The sequence below is a fragment of the Triticum aestivum genome, chromosome 5B, assembly GCF_018294505.1.
Source record: "Triticum aestivum cultivar Chinese Spring chromosome 5B, IWGSC CS RefSeq v2.1, whole genome shotgun sequence".
Classification (NCBI taxonomy): Eukaryota; Viridiplantae; Streptophyta; class Magnoliopsida; order Poales; family Poaceae; genus Triticum; species Triticum aestivum.
In genome coordinates this window covers 640,684,116-640,693,171 of record NC_057807.1, presented here as the reverse complement: position 1 = coordinate 640,693,171, position 9,056 = coordinate 640,684,116, and the positions used below count along the sequence as shown (strand labels likewise).

Sequence of the window (9,056 nt, the reverse complement as noted above, 5' to 3'; positions counted from 1 at the left end):
TTGAAGACGGCAGCCTGATACACCCACTTGGTTCTGACCGATTGTACCCGGTGCTACAATACGCTGACGATACACTTCTTTTGTTCCAAGGTAACACTCAGCAGGCGGCCATCGTCAAACAGATCTTGTCTGACTTCTCAGCTTTCACCGGACTGCAAATCAACTACCACAAGAGCACTATGATCCCTATTTGCATCGACCCGAACAGCACACAGGAAATTGCTGACATGTTTGGCTGCCCTATCTCAAGCTTTCCGTGCACATACCTATGCCTGCCGCTCTCTTTGCACAAGATTAAGCATGGCCTACTTCTGCCTATCATTCATCGGGTGGACAAGAAGTTATCAGGTTGGCTAGCCACCTTTCTGTCTTTTGGTGGCCGTTTGACTCAGGTTAATTCAGTCCTTGCTAGCATCCCAAGTTATTATATGTCATGTTTCCTTTGGCCTAAGGAATCCCTTAGTACGTTGGAAAAATTGTTGAGGGCTTTCTTCTGGCAAGGTAAGAGCACAGTCAAGGGAGGCCAATGCCTCGTTGCCTGGCAGTTTGTCACTCTCCCAAGATCTGCAGGCGGTTTGGGCATCAGAGACCTTCCTGCTCATAACCAAGCTTTGCTCACCAAGTTTGCAGCTAGAGTTTTGCAGACCTCGGAAATCCCCTGCTTTCAATGGTTTGCTCAACAGTACTGTAAGCATGCTACCCCTCTCAAGGGCTCAAACCGTGACACGGCTATATGGAAGAACTTCAAACCTTTCATTCCTACAGTGTTGGCATCCTCCAAGTGTTCAACGGGCCCTAGCAAGCTTATCTCCTTCTGGCATGATCACTGGTTGCCAGCGGGGCGGCTACGGTTCTTGTTGCCCTCCCTCTTCTCGTATGCTAAAGATGGCGCATGTACAGTGGCCTCTGAGCTCTGCAACAACTTTTGGTGCATTCAACTACACCCCAACCTGTCTGCCACTGCCGCCCAGGAACTGCAGATGTTGCACTCTTTTCTGCCCCCGCCTCCTACAGATACTGCAGTTTTCGGCTCGGATGTCAGAATTTCTGCTATACACCATAAGCCACTGACTACTTCTCAAGTTTATCAATTTTTTACCTCCAGAGGTGTGGCCTGTGAGTTCAGCTCCTGGGTTTGGGACAAGATCATCCCTCTGAGGTACCGCGTCTTTCTCTGGCTAGCTTTTTGGGGGCGACTAAACACAAGAGATAACATGTTTCGGAAGCATTGGTCCCTAGTTACCGAACACCAGGACTGCGACATTTGCCCTGCCAGCGAGTCTGCCAGCCACATTGTTCTGCGCTGCTACCCGGCCTCTGTTATCTGGGCCGCGTTCCATATGAACGACCTAGCCTCTAGCTCCACGGACATCGTTCATTTTATGCACAGAGCTCAGCGGACTTGGTTTAATTCTAGAGGAGTGCACATTCTTTTCGCTGCGGCTGCAGTTACTCTCTGGCACGCGAGAAACGACAGAGTCTTCAACAACAACAGATGGCCTCCGTTCTATCTCAGAAGATATATGTCACAACTCCTTCAGGTTTGGCAGCACCGGGCTAAAAGGCAGGCTGACAAGGATGCTATTACGAGCTGGATGTACCTCCTAAACTAATTTAGCTTTCTAGTACCCTTCTTTTCTCCTCGCTTACCCCGTTCTTCTCTCTTTCCAATGGCTGCTTATAGCCATGGCACTACGGTGCTCAATATAAGCTTCATGTAATTGACCCTTTGGTCCCAGGCCTTGGCCTGTTTTGAAATATATAAGGTAGAATCTCATCTACCTTTCATTTCAAAAAAAAATATGGAGGCTAGCGCCAAGAAGATGCTGCAGGACGAGATCACGGACGCCACCACGGCCGCATTCGCTAGCTCCACCGTCATCCCCGACAGGTACGTTTGGCCCGACGAGACCGCCGGCCGGGGCAGCACTGTCGTCGGAGACGACGAGAGCCTCAAGCTTATCCCCGTCCTAGACATGGCCAGCCTGCTGGATGGGTCACCAGAGGAGATCGCCAAGCTTGGCGCTGCATGCCGGGACTGGGGTTTCTTCCAGGTCAGTAGCTAATTAATCCATCAATTTCTTGTGCATTTTTTCCCAAACCATGTTGGAGAGCTTCATGTAATTCATCAAGAAAAAAAGAGATCGACACTGACCATTACATCGTCGAAATGTCTTAGTTGCAATTGTTTAGTTCATCGACAAATTGTTACTCCTGATAATTATGCAGCTAAGAAACCATGGCGTCGACGAGACGGTTGTGGAGCGTGTGAAGGATAGCACGCGAGACTTCTTCAGGTTGCCGTTGGAGAAGAAGAAAGCAGTGGGGATCGTCAAGGCAGCAGATGGGTTCCAAGGGTTTGGTCACCACTTCAACATGTCCACGGGTAAACTGGACTGGGCAGAGTCTCTGCTCCTTGGAACTCAGCCAATCGGACACAGAAACATGGATCTGTGGCCTACTGAGCTGCGGACATTTAGGTGAGTACACATATAAACATAAGCATACGTACGTTTTTGTGTGTGCGTCTATGTTGTACTTGTTGTTCCTAAAAAAATGATTTGCTGTAACATACAGGGATGCAGTTGAGAAGTACTCCCTAGAGATGCTCAAGGTGCTACCCAAAGTCCGCGTTTTTTGGTGGCGGGTTCTTCGCGGCATCTTGCCGGTGGAATCAACATTGAAACACAGGCATATAGCAACTATGGCCCGATGCAAAATCTGCAAGGGTGCAGACGAAGACATGATGCACGCCCTCATTAAGTGTTCCTATGCTCAAAGTTTTTGGACAGAAGCCAGGAAATGGCTTAATGTCAAACTGCCACAACTACATCCGATTACTTGGTGCAAGGACATTTTATGCGACACACGCATCAATGAAGGGGACCGGCCGAAGATCATCACTGTTATGTGGGCTATATGGACTTCTCGCAACAACATAACACATGACAGAGAGAGCTTGCATCCGGGCCAGTTCCTGAAGCGGATCCAAGAAGCCCTAATGCTGTTGGAGCTTCCCGAAGAACATACTAGGATCATACCTGGTTATGGCTGGAGATCACCCGATCTAGAGTGGCTCAAGATAAACACAGACGCTAGCGTCTCATTGATTGATAACAGAAGCGGAGCGGGGGGCCTTGCTCGAACCTCATCCGCCTTTGTTGCTGCCTGGAGCAAGCCGCACCATCATGTCACGGATCCGCTCATCGCAGAAGCCCTTGCTTTGCGAGACGGAGTTATTTTTGGCAAGCTTCGAGGTTCTTCGCGAGTGGTGCTTGAAGTAGATTGCCTAGAGCTGGTGCAGCTCTGGAACTCGCGACAATTTTCGCGCTCTGTCATAGCGCCTATTCTTCTCGAAATTGAAGGGCTAGCCTCAACTTTCCTTAGCTTTGATATTCATCATGTACTGAGACAAGCCAACAATTCAGCGCACCTCTGTGCAAAGCATGCTAGCACATTGGGAGTGACTGATTGCTGGATGGACTCTCCCCCCGGTTTCCTAGTGACGAGCCTAATGGCCGATCATGTTGGAGCCGCTTATGTCTGAATAAAGCTCTATGTTTCCCGCAAAAAAAAAAAGATGACCAAGTTGAAAAGCCTTCTCATGGCATCCATGGCCATTGATCTTGGAATCAAACTGGATACGCTCCTCGAAACCATCCAGGGCAAGATCCAGAACATCGTGTTCCACCACTACCCTCCGTGCCGGCACAACGCCGATAAGGTGATCGGCATCCCACCGCACACGGACGGCCTCTTTTTGACCATAGTGCTGGAGGTGGACGCCACGCCTGGCTTACAGGTTAGCAATGACGGCAGGTGGTTCCTCGTGCAGCCATTGCCGGGGTCCCTGACCGTCTTCGTTGGTGACATCCTCGAGGTGCTCACTAATGGCAGGTACAAGAGTGTCCAACACAGGGTGCTCGTCGATGCCGAGAGAGACCGAACCACCATCGCGACATTCCAAGATGCATGCGTCGCCGGGATGGTGAAACCGCTTCCGGAGCTTGCGGAGGTGGCACGGTACATTTCTGTTGAGAAACACGACTACGTGCATCGCCAGTTTCAGGCACTGACTGAAAGGGCAAACATTGTCGATAGCCTCAAGATATAGCCACAAGCTCCATTGCCTATGAGAGACTCATGCGTCCAATTATGCTATATGAAATTCATGCCGGGCCGACGAACCATGAATGAAAACAAGGTTGGAAATGTATGCATCTATTTTGCTTGCATGTTTAATTCTTCTGAATTCAGTTGTGTACCGAAGATTATTGTTTGTGCATGTATAGCAGCAAGCTCCATTGCCGATGAGAGGCCCATGTGTCCAATCATGCTATATGAAATTCATGCCGGGCCGAAGAACCAGAATGAGCCAATGTTAAAAATGTATGCATCTACTTTGTTTGCATGTTTAATTCTTCTCATTTCAGTTGTGTACCGAAGATTATGGTTTGTGCATGTTGTTGCTCGCTACTCCCTCCGTTCCTAAATATATTTTTTTTAGAGATTTCAAATGAACTATCACATACGGATGTATGTAAACATATTTTAGAGTGTAAATTCACTCATTTTGCTCCGTATATAGTCATTTATTGAAATCTTTAGAAAGACAAATATTTAGGAATTGAGGGAGTAGATGACATATTGTACTGTTGATTTCTATTTCTTGTTCTTTCCTTTTATAATAATCTAGCCATATACACCGACATCTCTCGATGTCGTGTCCTTGTTGAGGCCAGACGTTGTACTATCTTTGATGCAATATATTACAGGGACTATTTCAAACACACAAAAAAGATGAGTATAACGTTACACAAGGAAGTATATCTGCCGAAAAGGCAATGGTGAGTACTAGGCGCCGGTCGACCGGCCCAAATTGGGCCGGTCAACGCGTGGCCGCCTGATTTCTGCGATTACAGTCGTTCGATCTTGGGTCCCTGTTTCGTCCACCTCCAGCACGCACGGGGTTGATTTCACTAGTAGAAAAAGGGCCTATTGTCCCGGTTCATAAGGGCCTTTAGTCCCAGTTCTGGAACCGGGACTAAAGGGTCGTTACTAAAGCCTCCACCCTTTAGTCCCGGTTCTCGAACCGGGACTAAAGGCCGTCCACGTGGCCGCTCCCTGGAGGTCCACCTTTAGTCCCGGTTGATAACACCAACCGGTACTAAAGGGAATTTTATGATTTTTTAAAAAAAAATTCAAAAATAAAATTTGGTTTTTTTATTATTTTCAAATTTCTGAATTATTTTAACCTCTAATCTCTAATCACCCCTCATCACTGCTCAATTTAACCTCTAATCTATAATTACCCCTCATCATCTAACTTTTTGGACGGTCACCCATCCTCTCACTACTCCAGCCTGAGCACGCTTAACTTCCGAGTTTTATTCTCCCTCATTTTCAAGTCTGCACTTGTTGTTTTCCTCACAATAGTAAGATGTCAATCCTATTAATCCTCAGGAATTTAGCTTGAGCATGAAGTCACACATTTCACTGTTTGAGTTTGAAACTATTCTTCTAAAAAATAATAATTATTTAGTAACACTAATATTTCTTGAATAGTAGTTTGACCACAGTTTGACCAGATTTGACCAAAATTCAAAAAAAGAAAATAATTATTTAGTAACACTAATATTTCTTGAATAAGTAGTTTGGCCATTGGTTGAACACAGTTTGACCAAAATTCAAAAAAACTAAAATAATTATTTAGTAACACTAATATTCTTGAATAATTATTTAGTAACACTAATACTTCTTGAATAAGTACTTTGACCATAGTTTGACCAGATTTAACAAAAATAAAAAAAATAAAAAAACTGAAATTTGAGCATAACCTTTTTTTTCTTTTAGAATTTGAGGATTCTAAAAATTTGCAAACAGACCTTAGGCTATCAAAATCGGATGCGGATTTTCGTGCTGAACAATTTGATATATTATACATTTTTTTCTGACATAGTATGCAAAAGTTATAGCCGTTTTACATTTTCCCTACACTTTTTGCAAAATATGTCCAAATTTAAGTTTTTAAATTTTCCTAACTAGTAGATGTAGTAACATAACTACATCTCGAAGGATTTTAATTTTTGAAGTTTTTATCATTTTCTTTTGCTTTTTACAAAACTGAAAAGGCGATCCACCGGGGGGGGGGGTAGAGTTTGAAAATGGGACCTTTAGTACCGGTTCGTGGCACGAACCGGTACTAATGCCTCAAACCCCATTAGTATCGGTTCGTGGCATGAACCGGTACTAAAGGTTAGACCTTTAGTACCAGTTCGTGCCACGAACCGGTACTAATGGGCATCGCACCCTTTAGTCCCGGTTCGTGGCACCAACCGGGACTAATGCCTTTACCGCATGAACCGGGATCAATGCTCACATTAGTCCCGGTTCATGACTGAACCGGGACTAATGGACTTATCTGTCCCGAACGAAAGCCCTGTTTTCTATTAGTATTTTGTCCCGCCTCCCCCTTTGCCTCCGCCCATGTCTACCTCGTCGCCGCCTGCCTGCAGCTCTGTTGGACAACCCCTATCCGTTGACGCCTTCTTGCCCGGGCGCAGCGCTGCCGTAAAGGTTCCAGCTCTGCTTTGGTTACTTGTAGCAAAATGATTGCTAGTTCCAGCAAAAAGCATGGTGCCACCGCCTATCGCTGTCCCCAGTGCCATCTTCGCCTCCTACAACAAAATCAAATGCGGGTTCCAGCAAATAGCAAAATGGTTCGAGCAAAAGAAAAAAATAATTGTAGCAAAAATCATGACGGTGATAGCAACATCTTCTCAATTGTAGCAAAATAGAAAAGGGGTACCAGCAAAAATCTGTATTGCAAAAATAAAACATGGCGGGCACCGCAGTCGCCGCCCACCACCATCTTCGCCTACTGCAGCAAAGTCAGGAGTTGGTTCCAGCAGAAATTGGAAGTGGTTCCAGCAAAAAAATGATGTAGGAAAAATCACAGCGGCGACGGCACCACCATCCTCTCGAATGCAACAAATCGGAAGAAGGTTCCAGCAAAGTCAAGAGCTGGTTCCAGCAAAAATTGAAAGTGATTCCAGCAAAAAAAGTTGATGCAGCAAAAAATTAATGGCGGCCACCTCCCTCGCCGCCCACCATCATTTTCTCGGTTGAAGCAAAATACCAAGAGGGTGGCCTTCCCCCTGGCGGCATCGCCGGCGCACAGTAGCACCTGGAGGTCGCGGCGGCGTCCCTCCCGTGTGATTTGAGGTAGACTGGTAGGGGCGTGTATGCAGCGGCCATGACCTCGACCAATTTGGAGTAGGGGAAGTGGGATTTTTTGTTTAAAAAGACCACTTACCCAATGAAATTGACAAAAAAAACCATCTCTGAAACGAATTGCTAAAACAGACCGGCCTAAATGTGGCGGCAGGCGCACCAGCCGACGCGTGGCACCTGCCGCCACATGCGGAGGCGGCAGCCCCTGCCGGCACGGTGTGAGGCGGCCGGTGTCTGATTACAGGAAAAAAGCTGACCCGGCCAGCCGCGACGGAACGGGCGCAGGGCAGGGCAGGTGCGCCCTGCCGCCATGCAGCCAGGCGGCGTGCACTGCGGCTGCTGCACACGAGTCGGGCCAGCTGCATCTTATTTTGCCATATCTGTCCTAATGCATGCATGTCCTGATAATGCACCACTTGTTCGCTAGAGAACAAATACGTGATGCATGCATGTATGCACACAACTTTGCCATCGCTGTCCATTTCGACGAGCAGTGAAGTGACCCGGCTGGTGACTCGCAGTGGCGGCAGGACGCACCTGCCCTGTGCCCGTTCCGTCGTTGGCTTTTTCCTGTAATCTGCCACCGGCCGCCACTCATCATCGCGGCAGGGGCTGCCGCCACCGCATGCGGCGGCAGACGCCACGTGTCGGCTGACGCGCTTGCCGTCACGTTTAAGCCGGTCTGTTTTGGCAATTCGTTTCAGAGGCGGTCATTTTTGTTAATTTCGTTGGGTTGGTAGTCTCTTTGGACAGAAATTCGGGGAAGTGGGCCATGGGCACTTTTTTTTGAAGAAAAGCCTTCATGGCGCACTTTATTTCAACATGAACAAGGATACATCATTCATTACATCACTGACAATGAAACTAGGGGGATCACCTCCTAAGCTACTGACTTATTCGACTCTACAGCGTATCTAGCAAGGCTGTGTGCCACAAAATTTGCCTCGCGTGGACAGTGTTGCAAGGAAACTTCTCCGGTCCGAAAAGCAATTTGAAAACAATGAGCCAAAATCGCAGTGTAAGGACTCCAAACCTGAATGATCCCATTAAAAGCTTGCGTAAGCTCTAACGGGTCAATTTCAATAATCACCGGTTTGCAGCTGTACTCCTCAATCATTTTCAGGCCCATGGGCTCTGTTGATTTGGAGCAGGGGAAGGAGCTCTCGGCTGAGAAAATCAGAAAAGAAATAGAGAGAACGAGAAGATTCGAGGGGATAAGAATTATGCAATATATTACAGGGACTATTGTTTTTAATACGGTACAGATGCAAGCGCTTTTATACACGTGCATACACTCATCCCTATGAACGCACATACGCACACCCTATCCCTATGAGCATCTCTGAAAGACTGAGCCGGCATATCATCTTGAAATTTGCAAAGTCATCGTAGCCACCTCATCTTCGACGGGAACATCTCCTCCCACTGAAAGCGCATCGCCGAAAATTCTGAAATAAATCCGAAAATCCTGAAATAAATCCAGGAATGAATGTGAGCACCGGGACTTGAACCATAATAAGCTGGGGATACCACAGTCCATCTAACCATCCAATCACAGGTTGGTTCGCATTACAGGGACTATTTCAAACACACAAAAAAGATGAGTATAACGTTACACAAGGAAGTATATCCGCCGAAAAGGCATTCAGTTTGATGTAAACTAGTTGTAGAATCCCAGTTTTTACTGCCGTGGCAGCTCATCCAGGCCCGCAAGGCCTATATTTCGATCGCGTCAAAAAAAAGACCTATATTTCGACCGTACCAATTCCAAATATGAATCGCCTACGAACGACGTCTAGCGAGTCGGCCCAGTTGTGCCGATT

The 9,056-nt window shown here is 46.9% G+C and overlaps 1 pseudogene; it reads left to right on the top strand.

Annotated features, from left to right (window-relative positions):
• Positions 1-1,802: 1,802 nt before the first annotated feature.
• LOC123117329 (protein SRG1-like) lies at positions 1,803-4,114 on the top strand (annotated as a pseudogene).
• The last annotated feature ends 4,942 nt before the right edge of the window (positions 4,115-9,056 follow it).